Raw genomic sequence first — 14,330 nt, 5'->3', positions numbered from 1 at the left:
GCATCATTCCAGTTATATGAAATAAGCAGAATGCTTCCCACTCTCCATTTCTCTTGAGCGAAGGGAGACAGAAAGACAGGTCAAGTAGTTTACCTGGAACACCATCCTAATATAACCCTCATAGTGCTTTGTAGAGCAAGTGCCCATGGTATAAAAGTGGATTCCTTTAGTCAAGAGAAGTCTGGACAGACTGGATTTGTCTGGTACATTATGTGAAAAACTTCCTCTTTGGTGCCCAGGTCTTATTTCCCTGATACAAAGTCCTTTCCATGATAAACATTCCTGAAATGGCTTGTTTCCAAATGTGTTGCTCCACTCAGAAGCAGGATTAGTTGCCACTTTTACTTTAGAAGTCTTCATAAGTTTTCCTCTAAGTGCTTTGCTTATTTTCTTTCCAAAAATGGTCATTTAGTTAACAGATGGGTGCCTCTCAGTGCCCATTTGTAGAAGTGGATTAGGCTTGGCTCATGGACAGGGAAGAAGACAGAACAAACCAGAATTGCAAATGGCTTCTTTATCCCATAGCTACAAAGGGTAAACAGGCAATGTCAAGTTATGGCCCTACGAATATTCTAGAAGATGAACTGTAAGTATCCTTATAGCAACTTCTCTGGTCCTGTGGAAATGGAGCAGAAGGGTGGTGTCTCTGCCACCCATCCTTCTTCCCCTAGCATTCTGCAAGTAAGTTCAAGTGCATGTTAAGACTAGGAGAGGCAGTCTAGAAGTGTATAAGTATTACACCATCAGTGAGGGCTTCTCAGTGCAGTGATGCCTACAGTTGATCTTTGGTAAAGGGTATTGGATAGTTAAGGGTATTGGATGATAGAATCTAGAAGGAGTGAGATTTTTCTTTCTTAATGTTTTTAATATTGTCTGCTACAATCTTCTGAATTACTTTGGGACTGTTTAGCTTACTAGTATTTAGAGGAGTCGTGCCTTTGGCCCAACATAAAGATTATCTGATCTTGGCTGTGTGAGAGAGGCAGCTTCTGCAGGATACACTCATATAACACAATGCCAAAGAAATATATTGTGAACTGGAACAAACTGGTTGATGGTCTTACAATTAGGATCCTCTATGGGGCCATTCAGAAAACAAAGCAACTAGACCCTTCTACCTGCTGAGAATAATTCCACAAAGATCCCATTGTCTCCATGTTGCAAAGCCAAAATTGCCAGTTTTCATCAAGAAACCTTCATAGAGAAATGTATTGTTTAATTCTATGCCTCTATAAATGATGGTCTTTGCATTTAAATAGTCGATTTCCTGAACAATCTGACAAATGATGTTGATTAACTGGCACATGTGAAACTTGGGATCTTGCATATACAGATGCTTGTTGGAGCTGCTGTCCTCACATCACTAACACAAACTCATCAGACCATCTGAAGAGCAGAATGTTCATGGTTGGAATTTACTCAGGACAGCTGGAATGCCTCTGGCATTTGGTCTCAGCCTTTAGGATCTTTATTGCGCAATATGTCTGTGCCACTTGCCCTTGTAAGTTCCATACAACCCAATTCAATCTGAGTGAAGAGCATGACTTCACTGGTTCTGTTTCTAGTAATAGTTTGAATCTCTGTCCACATGGTCAAATTAGTTTTTCTCTTAGTGCTAGATTCTGTGTTTGTTTCTTATGGTTGTGCAGGGGGCTTGACTGAAACCAATGTATAGGCTCATTCTTAAAGCTAATGGACAGGATTGTAGATGAGGCTGATTGATTCACTGTGACTTCACATTGGAACTTCCTTAATATGTTACAGTCAAGGAGGTATCAACTAAGCAAACCTGGGGAATGGAGGTTGCCCTCTGCTTCTGGGAGAAGGAAGCCTCTGGTAAGTGCTCTAAGGGTGTTGAAAATGAAGGCATGGACTGTGGACTATCCAAAGGGCACCTGAGATATAAGCACTCATCTGACACAAAGGCAAAGAAAGTTGTGCCAGTAAGCCCATCAACAATGATAGAATTTGGAAGTAAAAGCTGTTATTCCAATTTACACTCACAGTGTAGAAACAGGAGAACACCTTGTACTCTTCCGAAAGATCTCTTTTGCTTACTGGTTTAGGGTCCATGTGAAGCAGATGGTGTGCTCTAAGAAGAGTGCTCGCAAAATTTGTAATCGTAAGCTTCACAGAGGACTCCAAATAGCAATAAGCATCTGACAAATGTGACAGAAGGAAAACTATAGATGCATTTTCTGAGCAAAGTTGTGTGTTGTGAAGAAAACATGATCCAAGAAATCTACTTGAATTTTTTCAAAGAGGCATCATCAGTACTGCAGTTGAAAATAACTTTTTTCACTTCAGTTTTTGGAAAAGGTGGAAACTACATAGCACTCTTGTTGTAGGCCCTTTGCTTTGAGAGCTTACATAAGAGAAACATGCAAGCTGGTGTCATTCAGCACAATGACCACCATGGCCTGCTTATGTGTCAGGGAAACTCAGTGCTACCTGCCTTTATCTGAAGTGGAATCTCTTTCAATTTTCTTTAAAAACCTCCTTACCATTTTTACAATATTAAAGCTTTCCTTTAATAGTGTTAAGATAAAGGAAGAGGAATAATTTTGTTACCCTTCTCCATGATTTCTATAAGCCTGCCGAAAAGGTTTCCAATATTCCAGGTAGAAAGCTAACATTTGGGTCATTTGGGGAAAGCAAAGTGTTACAGCATGCAGATAGGAACCCTGCCTTCTCATTCTGCATAGTTCTCTTACTGCTATCAGAGCAGCAGGAACATAGGAGGGTCTGTTTCCATGTGCTTTGGTGAACAATGATACACCTTTGTGTCCTACCACACAACTGCTAGGAGACACTGGAATGAGGGGAAAGAATGGAGATGGTTGATTGGTTCTGTTACTGGGACTGTAATAAGCACTCTTCCTTCTGGTGCAGCAGATATGGCTGGATCAACTGTAGAGACAGGAGCTGGGCCCTTCACCTGGAGGTTTCTCCTCAGAATAAGCACAGTGGGCTGAGGCCTTGTACTTGTCCTTAGACCACTGTGGAACATCTTATTCTCTTTGTAAAGCACTCCTTTACCACTTGTTTGGGGCCATGTGAAGTAGATCGTGTGTCCTAAGGAGGATAGAAGGGCATTAAGCAATGTAAATAAATTCTCTCCTGGGTAGGAAAAAGACCTCTTCTCCTAGAAGCTGGAGGTCTATCCCTCAAAGTTATTCAATGTACAGTTGAATTCCTTCTATTTAGGGAAATATCTGGTATAACAGTGTACCAGCATCTAGGGTTTTTCAGCCTTTTTAGTAACAAAATAGTCAGGAGCTCTGGTCTGACCTCACATGGCTGTCAGGAGGTTGGCATTACCCTGGAAGGTCATGAAAACTAGGGTTGGACAGTGTGGATGGTATAAGGGAAAGAATTGGACACACTGGAGTAATCACCAATTCCGGAGCATAAGTGTGTCTTGGAAAAACACAAAATAGAGAGGGAAGGGTCTTAAAACATGGCTGTAAAAAGATTTAAATGCTGAACATCCATTCCTGTGCCTTAAAACCACCAATAGCATCTTTTTAGGCAGGTAGTTTTAGTGAGTACCTGATAATAGTTGCATGATTTCCACCTACTACCTTTCTCCCATTTTTCCTCTACACCCTTCTAGCTACTGCCCTTATTGTTCTATTCTCAACACTAGAGCACCACTGTCTTTTAACCATCCCACCAAGCTTACTCTACTTCTCTCTTCCTCTTACCCATGCCACATCATCCAACACCCTTAGCATAGGGGGAGGGGCCCTGAGGTGGTGGCACTGGGCCACAACCTTTCCTGTTCTGTAATGCTGCTGTCATGTTGTAAAATCTGTCTGTCACAAAACAGAGCAAGGATTCCCAGTATAGACTCAATGTGGCTCGGGTAACAGAAAAGACCTGTCTCCCTCTTATTTGGGGAATATTCAACTCCTTCATCCTCATTTGCATTGGGTTTAATTCATCACTAACTTATTGAGATCTTAGATTTGTGTTTGTTGTTGTGGAGTCTAAACTAAATATCTGGACAAGGTCACCTACATTCACTAGCTCAACATCAATAGCCTGATCTTTTTTGTCTAAGATCCTATCACTTTCCCTATACTTCCTGTCCATGTTATCCAAATATACAACAATCTCCCAGTCAAGAAAGTGCTATTAGAGGCTATATGTTAGACAGTAAGTCTTGCTAACAACACTGAAGAGTCCAAAGTATGGCACTCTATATCGAAGTGTCCCAAACTAGAATACTATCCTTCTCTTCAGGTTTTTAAATGAGGACAGTTCTAATGCTTCCATTCTTCAGACATTTCATATTCTAAGCAAATGGTCTAGAAAAGCATGTGGTCACCCCTAGTGGCCCCAGCCAGTGCTATCATTAGGCAGGGCTTATGAATGAATGGTTTAGGTAGAACCTTTGTACTTGATTCTTTGACTTGCCTCAGTTCTAAGAGAACTTAGATGACTTAAAAGAAGACAGCTGCCCAATTGATTTGATACCCTGGGGCCCTCTTAGGGAAAGCAATAATCCATTTATACTGGCATGACATTTGGCTAACCTTTGGAAGCAGTAGAGTATGGTGTTAAGAATAAGAGTTCAGGAATCAGATAGTCAAGGTTGAAATTTTAGCTCCATGGTTTTAAGACGGTTACATAGCATAACTTAACCTTTGTGCCTCAACTCCTCTTCCTCCAAATGGAGGTAATAGTACCTACTATCTTGACTTAAGATTAATGGGATAATTCTTATGTCTTTTGTCTATAATAAAGGAGTCATCACATTCACTAGGTTCTATTAGTGCTGAGTCTAGCAAGTGTTATGTTTGACAAACCAACAGATTCATATACTTTCTTAGTTTGATCCTACAAAGGCTTGGGTATCCAGATGAAATCCAACATCACATAGTTCAAGAGAGTCAGTACACATCCAATCAAATGTGACTGTGGAGAGTGAGGGAGTATGTATAGTTCTGACTTATATTATCAGAGTTCTTTCTGATGGCAGATATGCAAGGGAATTAAGTAATGTTCACATTTCTTTGTAACATGAGATCAGGTGAAACATATCATCTTGGGCAGTGGGGTTGGGACCCAGGCTTTCCCTTGTTCCTAAGGAGCCCTTTTGCTGGAACTGAAGGTAAAAGAACATTTCTCTGTCTTAGACAAACATCAAGAAGCAACTAAGAAACCCCATCAGTCATACTGCAATGTAATATAGAAGGCTACATGTTTCCATGCTAAGATTTTAGAATTTCTCCGGAGTTGTCTTTGATAGGGTGAAATAACTTGGCTACAGATATCTAGCTGCCCAAAGAGAAGGTGCCATTATATATGGAACAGATGGTTAGTGTAAAGTTGCTACAAGTTCAAAGAACCAAAGTTGACCTATTGGATGACAGCTAAAAGCCAAACTATTTTTCCTTCTATGTAATATTAAGAAAGCCTGGGTCCCAACCCCACTGCCTAAGATGATATGTTTTCACCTGATCTCATGTTACAAAGAAATGTGAACATTACTTAATTCCCTTGCATATTGGTATGTAATATTGGTATGTTCTTCTGTATATAGGTTATACAACAAACCAATGAGTCTAACATCCAAATCAACATTTAAAATATCTTTTATATTCCTGTTTTACATCCCTACCCATGCCTCTGCTTCTATCCTCACATTCTACCTGATAACCATTCTCTGAATTATTTACTTTTAAAATAACTATTACCTATAAGCCTTAATACATCTACCTTTGCTTATTTCTGTACTTGCTAAAATTGTCATGGTGTGGAGTCATCTGGGACTTGTTTTTCTTTCATTTGACATTGTTTAAGACTACTTTGTGTACTTTTGCGTACATGTGAAGTTAGTTCATTTTCACTGATATGTAACATTCTTCAAATGTTTTTTCTTCTGGCATTGGATAAGCACTTCAGTTAGTTTCCTGATAGAAGCATGGTAATTCTGAGTAGAAAAAAGACTGACTATTTAATTCTGAAGGGAAAACAAGTCCTGCCAAGCAATTTTGCCCTTCTTTTTAACATTTTCACACCAAATAAAAAGAACAAAAACCACTCAGCTCTGGTAGGGCTGAGATATTTTTCTCTTCTTAGGCAGCTATTCGATATGAACTTTTGGAATACACCTTGGAAGCTGTAGCTCTAATTCTATATGGCTCCAACTAGTCTGGGCAAGACTTGAAGACCTAACATGATCTGTACCCAAGCTAATTACAATATGAGTTGGGAACCTACCAAGTCAGAGTCTGACAAAAGTGTGAATAGCCCTGAAGGGAAAGCATGGAGGAGGCCATAAAATTCTATAGTGTTCAGTTTGTCCTGAATACCACCTCAAAGTTCCTTGTTAAATCAAAGCAGGCCAAATAGAAATCTATTATGTTACCAGCCAAGCCAGGTCACCTCACAGAGTGCTGCCGTGTATGGTCTCGTATACTTCTCCTTGGAATGCTGAAGCTAATCTTTGAGCTCTTTCCATGTCACACCTTGGCCACTTTAGCATGGTGGTAGCAGAGGTAATAGTATATTAAGAAACTTGAGTCCTTTTACAGTGGAAGAAACTGGTTTGGATGGAGAGGGAGGAGTTGTGTGCTAATTCAGCTTCAAATTTTTCCTTTATGGGAAAATTTGAGTCACTCTGGTACTAAATGTGTAAATTACCTCTGGTTGTCTTGCAATAAGAGATTTTTCCTTTTATGTCTGTTATGTAGGTATCATAAAAGAGTGAACTGATACATTTAATTAAAAAATGGCTTTTTGATGTTACATGATACCATATTTTGGACTACCTAGATCTCTAAAGGTTTAGAGAAGTGTATAATTCAATAAATTCATCCAAATTAGGTATATGCAACTTGAATACTGAGTCAGCATTTCAGCCAATGTCTGTGCCATCTGCATATACCGTATTAACCAACAGATGAATTAGAACCCATATAAACGAACACATGTAGATTCACCCTCTCTCCCTACCTCTAAAAGTATTTTATTCTTTTGGGGGGTAATATATTCTGGTTGAAGTCATTTCTGGGGATTCAGTTTTAACATTAACTCTCACATTCCAGCCCAATGTGGATATGCCTAAAACACCTCAAACTACTGATTTTACAAGATTAAATTTAATGGTGACTAAAGACATCTGTTTGCCACATACCACAATACATATTCTTTTAATTGTCTCCTTTTAATCATTTCTCTTTTTTTAATTAAAGTTTATTGGGGTGACAATTGGTAGTAAAGTTACATAGATTTCAGGTGTACAATTCTGTAATACATGATCTATATCTCACATTGTGTGTTCACCACCCAGAGTCAGTTCTCTTTCCATCACCATATATTAGAACCAGTTTACCCTCTTCTAGAGCCCCGCTCCCCACTCCTCCCTTACCCTCTGGTAACTCCTAAACTATTGTCTCTGTCTATGAGTTTTTATTCTTTCAGTTGTTTGTCTTGAACTTTTGTGGTTTTCAGTTTTATATACCACATATCAGTGAAATCATATGATTCTCTACTTTTTCTGTCTGACTTATTTCGCTTAGCATTATAATCGCAAGGTCCATCTATGTTGTCACAAATGGTACTATTTCATCATTTCTTACCGCTGAATAGTATTCCATTGTGTATATATACCACAACTTCTTTACCCATTCATCTATCGAAGGACATTTTGGTTGTTTCCATGTCTTGACCATCATAAATAAAGCTGCATTGAATATTGGAGCACACATGTCATTATGGATAAATGTTTTCACATTTTTTGGGTAGATACCCAGGAGAGGGATTGCTGGGTCGTATGGTAATTCTAGTGTTAATTTTTTGAGGAACCTCCACACTGCCTTCCATAGTGGCTGCACCAATCTGTATTCCCAGCAACAGTGTATCAGGATTCCTTTTTCTCCACAGCCTCTCCAACACTTGTTACTATTTGTCTTGTTGATGATAGCCATTTCAACTGGGGTAGAGGTGAATCTCTGTGATTTTTATTTGCATTTCTCTGATGATTAGTGATATTGAGCATTTTTTCATAAGTCTATTTCCCATTTGTATGTCCTCTTTGGAGAAATGTCTCTTCAGGTCCTCTGCCCATTTTTCAATTGGATTCTTTGATTTTTTTGTTGTTGAGTTGTATGAGTTCCTTGAATATTTTAGATATTAGCACCTTATCGGAGGCGTTGTTTGCAAAAATCTTCTCCCATTCATTTGGTTGCCTCTTTATTTTGTCAATGGTTTATTTTGCTGTGCAGAAGCTTTTAAGTTTGACATAGTCCCATTCATTTATTTTAGCTTTTACTTCCCTTGTCTTTGGAGTCAAATTCATGCTTTTTGAACCCAAGGTCCATAAGCTTAGTACCTACGTTTTCTTCTATGCAGTTTATTGTTTCACATCTTATGCTTAGGTCTTCGATCCATCTTGAATTAATTTTGGTACCATGGGACAGATAGCAGTCCAGTTTCATTCTTTTGCACATGGCTTTCCAATTCTCCCAGCACCATTTATTGAAGAGGCTGTCTTTTCTCCATTGTATGTTTTTGGCTTCTTTGTCATAGATTATCTGTCCATATTTATGTGGGTTTATATCTAGGTTCTCAATTATATTCTGTTGATCTGTGTGTCTGTTTTTCTGCCAACACCATGCTGTTTTCATTATTGTTGCCCTGTAGTACAAGCTGAAGTCAGGGAATATGATACCTCCAGTATTGTTCTTTTTCCTTAGGATTGCTTTGGCTATTCCGGGTCTTTTGTGGTTCCATACAAATCGGATGATGTTTTGTTCTAGTTCTTTAAAAAATGCCACTGGGATTTTGATGGGGATTGCATTAAATCTGTATATTGCTTTGGATAATACGGCCATTTTAACTATGTTGATTCTTCCAATATATGAGCACGAATGTCTTTCCATTTCTTTGTGTCTTCTTCAATTTCTTTTAAAAATGTATTATAGTTTTCAGCATATAGATCTTTCACATCCTTGGTTAAGTTTGTTCCTACGTATTTTATTCTTTTTGTTGCAACTGCAAAAGGAATTGTTTTGTTCTATTTCTTTTCTTGAGATTTCATTGTTAGTATATAGGAATGCAATAGACTTTTGTATGTTGATTTTGTAGCCAGCAACTTTACTGTATTCGTTGATTGTTTCTAATAGCTTTTTGGTGGAATCTTTAGGGTTTTCTATATACAGCATTATGTCAGCTGCAAAAAGTAATAATTTAACTTCTTCATTCCCAGTTTGGATGCATTTTATTTCTTTCTCTTGCCTGATTGCTCTGGCGAGCACTTCCAACACTATATTGAAAGCAGAGGTGATAGGGACGGCCCTGTCGTGTTCCTGAATGTAAAGCAAAGGGCTCCAGTTTTTCACTGTTAATTATGAGATTAGCTGAGGGTTTGTCATATATGGCCTTTACTATGTTAAGGTATTTTCCTTCTATACCTATGTTATTAAGTGTTTTAATCATAAATGGATGTTGTATCTTGTCAAATCCTTTTTCTGCATCAATTGATATAATCATATGATTTTTGTCCTTTATTTTGTTTATGTGATGTAACACATTGATGGATTTTCATATGTTGAACCATCCTTGTGTCCCTGAAATGAACCCCACTAGGTTGTAATGAGTAATCTTTTTAATGCATTGTTGCATTTGATTTGCTAGAATTTTGTTTAGGATTTTTGCATCTGTATTCATCAGAGATATTGGTCTGTAGTTTTCTTTTTTTGTGTGTTATCCTTACCAGGTTTTGGTATCAGGGTAATGTTGGCCTCATAAAATGAGTTAGGGAGTATTATCTCTTCTTCAATGTTTTGGAAGAGTTTCAGTAGAAAAGGTATTAGATCTTCTTTGAAGGTTTGGTAGAATTCACTAGTGAAATCATCTGGTCCCGGAATTTTGCTTTTGGGAAGGTTTTGGATGACTGATTCAATTTCCTGACTGGTGATTGGTCTATTTGGACTTTCCAGTTCTTTATGATTCAGCCTAGGAATACTATATGTTTCTAAGAACTTGTCATTTCTTGTAGGTTATTAAATATGGTGGCATATAGTCCTTCATAGTATTCCTGGATGATCCTTTGTATTTCTGTAGCTTCTGTGACAGCTGCCCCTCTTTCATTTCTGATTTTTTTATTAGTGTCTTTTCTCATTTTATGTTAGTGAGTCTAGCCAAGGGTTTGTCAATTTTATTAATCTTTTCAAAGAACCAGCCCTTTGTCACATTAATTCTTTTATTGTCTTTTTGTTCTCTATTTCATTTAGTTCTGCTCTGATTTGTATTACTTCCTTTCTTCTGCTGACCTTGGGTTTCATTTGTTCTTCTTTTTCTAGTTCTTTGAGGTGTAACATGAGGTTATTTATGTGGGATTTTTCTTGTTTCTTGAGATAGGCCTGTAATGATATAAATTTCCCTCTTAAAACTGCTTTCGCTGCATCCCAAAAATTTTGGTAGGATGTATTTTCATTCTCATTTGTTTCTATGTATCTTTTGATCTCTCCTCTTATTTCTTCTTTGACCTGGTCATTCTTTAAAAGTATGTTGTTTGATCTCCACATATTTGTAATTTGTCCTGCTTTCTTTTTACAGTTGATATCCAATTTCAAAGCCTTGTAATCACAGAATATGCTTGGTATGATTTCAATCTTCTTAAATTTGCTGAGGCTAGTTTTATGTCCCAATATGTGGTCTATCCTTGAGAATGTTCCATTTACACTAAAAAAAAAAAAAAAAAAAAAAATGCATTACCTGATGTTCTAGGATGAAATGATTTATAAATGTCAATAATATCCATTTAATCTAATGTTTTATTTAGGGTTCCTATTTCTTTCTTTATTTTCATTTTGGATGACCTATCCATAGCTGTCAATGATGTATTTAGGTCCCGTACTATAATTGTGTTTTGGTCAATTTCTCCCTTTAGTTCTGTTAGTAGTTGCTTGATATATTTCGGTGTTCCCTGATTGGGCGCACAAATATTGATGACAGTTATGTCTTTTTGTTGTATAGTCCCCCTTATCATGAAATATCCATCTTTGTATCTTGTTACCTTTTTTATCCTTAATCTGTTTCGTCTGATGTCAGTGTGGATACACTGATTTCCTCTGGATGCCGTTTGCTTGGAGTGTCAATTTTTACCCTTTCACTTTGAGTCTATATTTGTCCTTATAGCTGCGATGTGTCTCTGGAGGCAGCATATGGTTGGGTTTAGTTTTTTTATCTAATCTGCTACTCTGTGCCTTTTTATTGGTGAGTTCAGTCAATTACGTTTAGGGTGATTATTTATATGTGAGGATCTCCTATCATTCTACCTTTGGTTTTCTGGTAAGACTGTGTCTCCATTGTTTCTTTGCCTTTTTGTTGTCTGTTATTTCTGTGTGGTGGTATTCTATGATTTTTCCCTCTGTTTCTTCTTTTATTACATTGTATAATTTAGTTCTGGATTTTTTTATGAGTGGTTACCATTAAGGTTATATAAAAGTAAGTTTGATATTTAGAGTATTCCATTTTCTTCAGCATTCTTACTTTCTCCATTCCCATATTTTGGTTCAGGCCTTTACTCTCCCCCCCCCCCCCTTTTATGTTTTGGTTGTCACAAATTATCCCTATTTATGCTGGTCAAATAGCCTCCTTCAGTATTTCTTGTAGTGCAGGTCAGGTGTTAGAAAATTCCCTCAGCTTCTGTATGTCTGGAAAGGTCTTTATTCCTCCTTCATGTCTAAAGGATATCTTTGCTGGGTATATTGTTCTCTGGTCATAATTTATCTTTCAATAGTTTGAATATTTGGTTCCACTCCTTCCTGGCTTGTATAGTTTCTGCTGAAAACTCTGATGATATTTTAATGGGCTTTCCTGTGTAGGTTACCTTCTTCTTTTCCCTGGCTGCCTTGAGGATTCTTTCTTTGTCGTTGTGTTTTGACAGCTTCAATACAAAATGTTTCAATACAATATGCCTTGGAGAAGACCTGTTGAGGGTGAGGTAATTAGGTATTCTATTTGCTTCTTGGATTCGAGGATTCAGTTCTTTCCACAAGTTTGGGAAGTTCTCATCAACTATTTGTTTGAGTATACTCTCTGTTCCCTTCTCTCTTTCTTCCCCTTCTGGTATATCCATTATTTTTATATTGTTATTTCTGATGGAGTCAGAAAATTCTTTTAGAGTTCTTTTATTTCTTTTAAGACTCAAGTCTCTTCTTCCATCCATGTCATTTCCAGATTTCTATCTTCAATGTCACTGATTCTTTCCTCATCTGGTCAACTCTACTACCTAAGCTGGCTATTTCATTCTTCATTTCTTTTATTGAATTCGTAATCTTCAGAAATTCTATTTGGTTCTTTTTTAAAATTTCAATTTTTCAGTAAAATGTTCATTTTTTTCTTTGTGTTTCTGAGTTCATTAAACTGCCTGGCTGTGTTTTCTTGCATCTCATTAAGTTTATTCAGTACAGCAACCTTGAATTCTCTGTCATTTAAGTCACATATTTCCATGTCTTTAAGTTCATTTTCTGGAGACTTTTTATTTTCTTTCTGAGTTGTCTTATTACCTTGGTTATTCATGGCAATTAATGATTTATTATTTCTCTTCCTAGATATCTATAGGAGTGGGTTCTGCAACAGATTGATAGAAAGAGGTCTCTCTTTCGTTTTCCAGTCGGTGTTGGTTGAATGTTTTATTTTATTTTCGACTGCAGCCTTTTATTCTCTCTCACACTGTAGTGTTATGTTGTCTCTGCACTATTCTGGCTTCTCACACAATGGGGTGATTCCCTGGAAGGCGGGCCTCTCCTCTGTGCACAGTTCACTTGGGTCATAAGGCACCACCCCCATGGTGGGATGTGGAGAGCTTCTGAAGTTCCAAAACTCTTCATTCACCAGATTCAGAGCCCATGTGTTTCAGCAACTCTGTTTACTCCTGCAGGGATCCGCCCAGATAGGTGGGGATAGGGGTGGAGTGGGTTGTGAAATGTGGCCCAGAGTAATGGCCACAGCAAGTCCTGCTTCCACAGCTCCCTCCTCTTTGCTGGTCCTAGTGGGGCTGCAATTCCGTGTCTGTGGACCACAGTTCTCAAAACTGCAAATATTCTGTTCTTTTGATCTGACACTGCTACGGTTCCGCCTCTAGCACTGGGCAGGTGAGGGCGGGGCAAAATCTGGGTGGTAGGGAAGTGGCAGCTAGTCTCAGTGCCTATGGCTTACATTCTCTGCTGGGCAGTGTGTGCTTAAACAACCGTCTTCAGCCTTCTTCCCTCAGTGTTTGCTCCGAGGTCTCTGCCATGAGTGCTGGGTTCAGCCATTTATATGCTATCCTCTCAGCCCTGTGGGCCTTAAGCGGAGCCATAGCAGTCCGAGTTGTTCCCTTTCCCACAGCTGCAGTAGTTCTGGAATGCAGCAAACTGAAAGCACCAAGCTAGGTCTGTGTCCTGCGCCTCCGCAGCCCCGTCTCCACACTTCTGCCTTCCCTCCTCCCGGCCCCTGCCCCCATTCATGCAATTTGCCCACCTTTACATGATTTCAGTAGTGCACCTCTTAGTTTTGCCTGTCTGCTGCGCAGGGAGTCCTTTGTGGAGTTATAGTTGTTCAATTTGTTGTAAATTCCAGGGAAGATTTCAAGAGGCTTACCTCATGCTGCCATTTTTATGACCTCCTTTAAATCATTTCAACAATGCATTGGAAGGTGGCACTTCCGGTTTATCATGGAGGAAGCTAAAGTTTTATCATCAAAAGACCATTTTGTTAGCTTTGACAGTAATTGGTAAATTCTAGATTGGGGTATGCAGAGAGGGAACAGTATGAAAGGTAAAATATGGATATGGGAAGATGAAAGATATAAAGTTAATGCTTTCTTAATTACTCTGGCATTGGCCCTGTTGTCAGGTAGAAGAATCTAGAATAAATGGGCTCACAAATTAGACTCTCTGAAGTAGAGGCAAAGATGGAGTTTAGAGTATACAATGTTTATTAGGGATTGACATCTGTGAAAGAAAGACTTGGAAGCAGGATTGGGCAGATGGAAAATGTTTGTTGCAATACAGGTGCAACAAAGCCTTAGCCTACCTGGTGATGAAGCTCTCAAGCAAGTATTGCCTATCAGATGCATCCTACATTGGGACACATAGCTGTGCCCCACTCAGTCTCCAACTATGGACTTCCCCAGGAAGGGCATGAGCTTGGGTGAGATAATGCTCAGCAAGTAGGGCACATCCTGAAAAGACTGTTGGAGGCTGGCTGGGATCACACTCTGGGTAGCTGCAGAAAGTCCTTCTAGGAAGAGGGATATGGGTGGCACATCTCCACATCTACTCCAAATGGACTAGTGGATCCTCTTATTCCCCAAGAACAGGATTATA

The sequence above is a fragment of the Rhinolophus sinicus genome, chromosome 3, assembly GCF_057876585.1.
Source record: "Rhinolophus sinicus isolate RSI-liver-muscle chromosome 3, RSI-T2T, whole genome shotgun sequence".
Taxonomy (NCBI): Eukaryota; Metazoa; Chordata; class Mammalia; order Chiroptera; family Rhinolophidae; genus Rhinolophus; species Rhinolophus sinicus.
The sequence above is the reverse complement of the archived record's forward strand: the minus strand, read 5'-3'. Positions refer to the sequence as shown.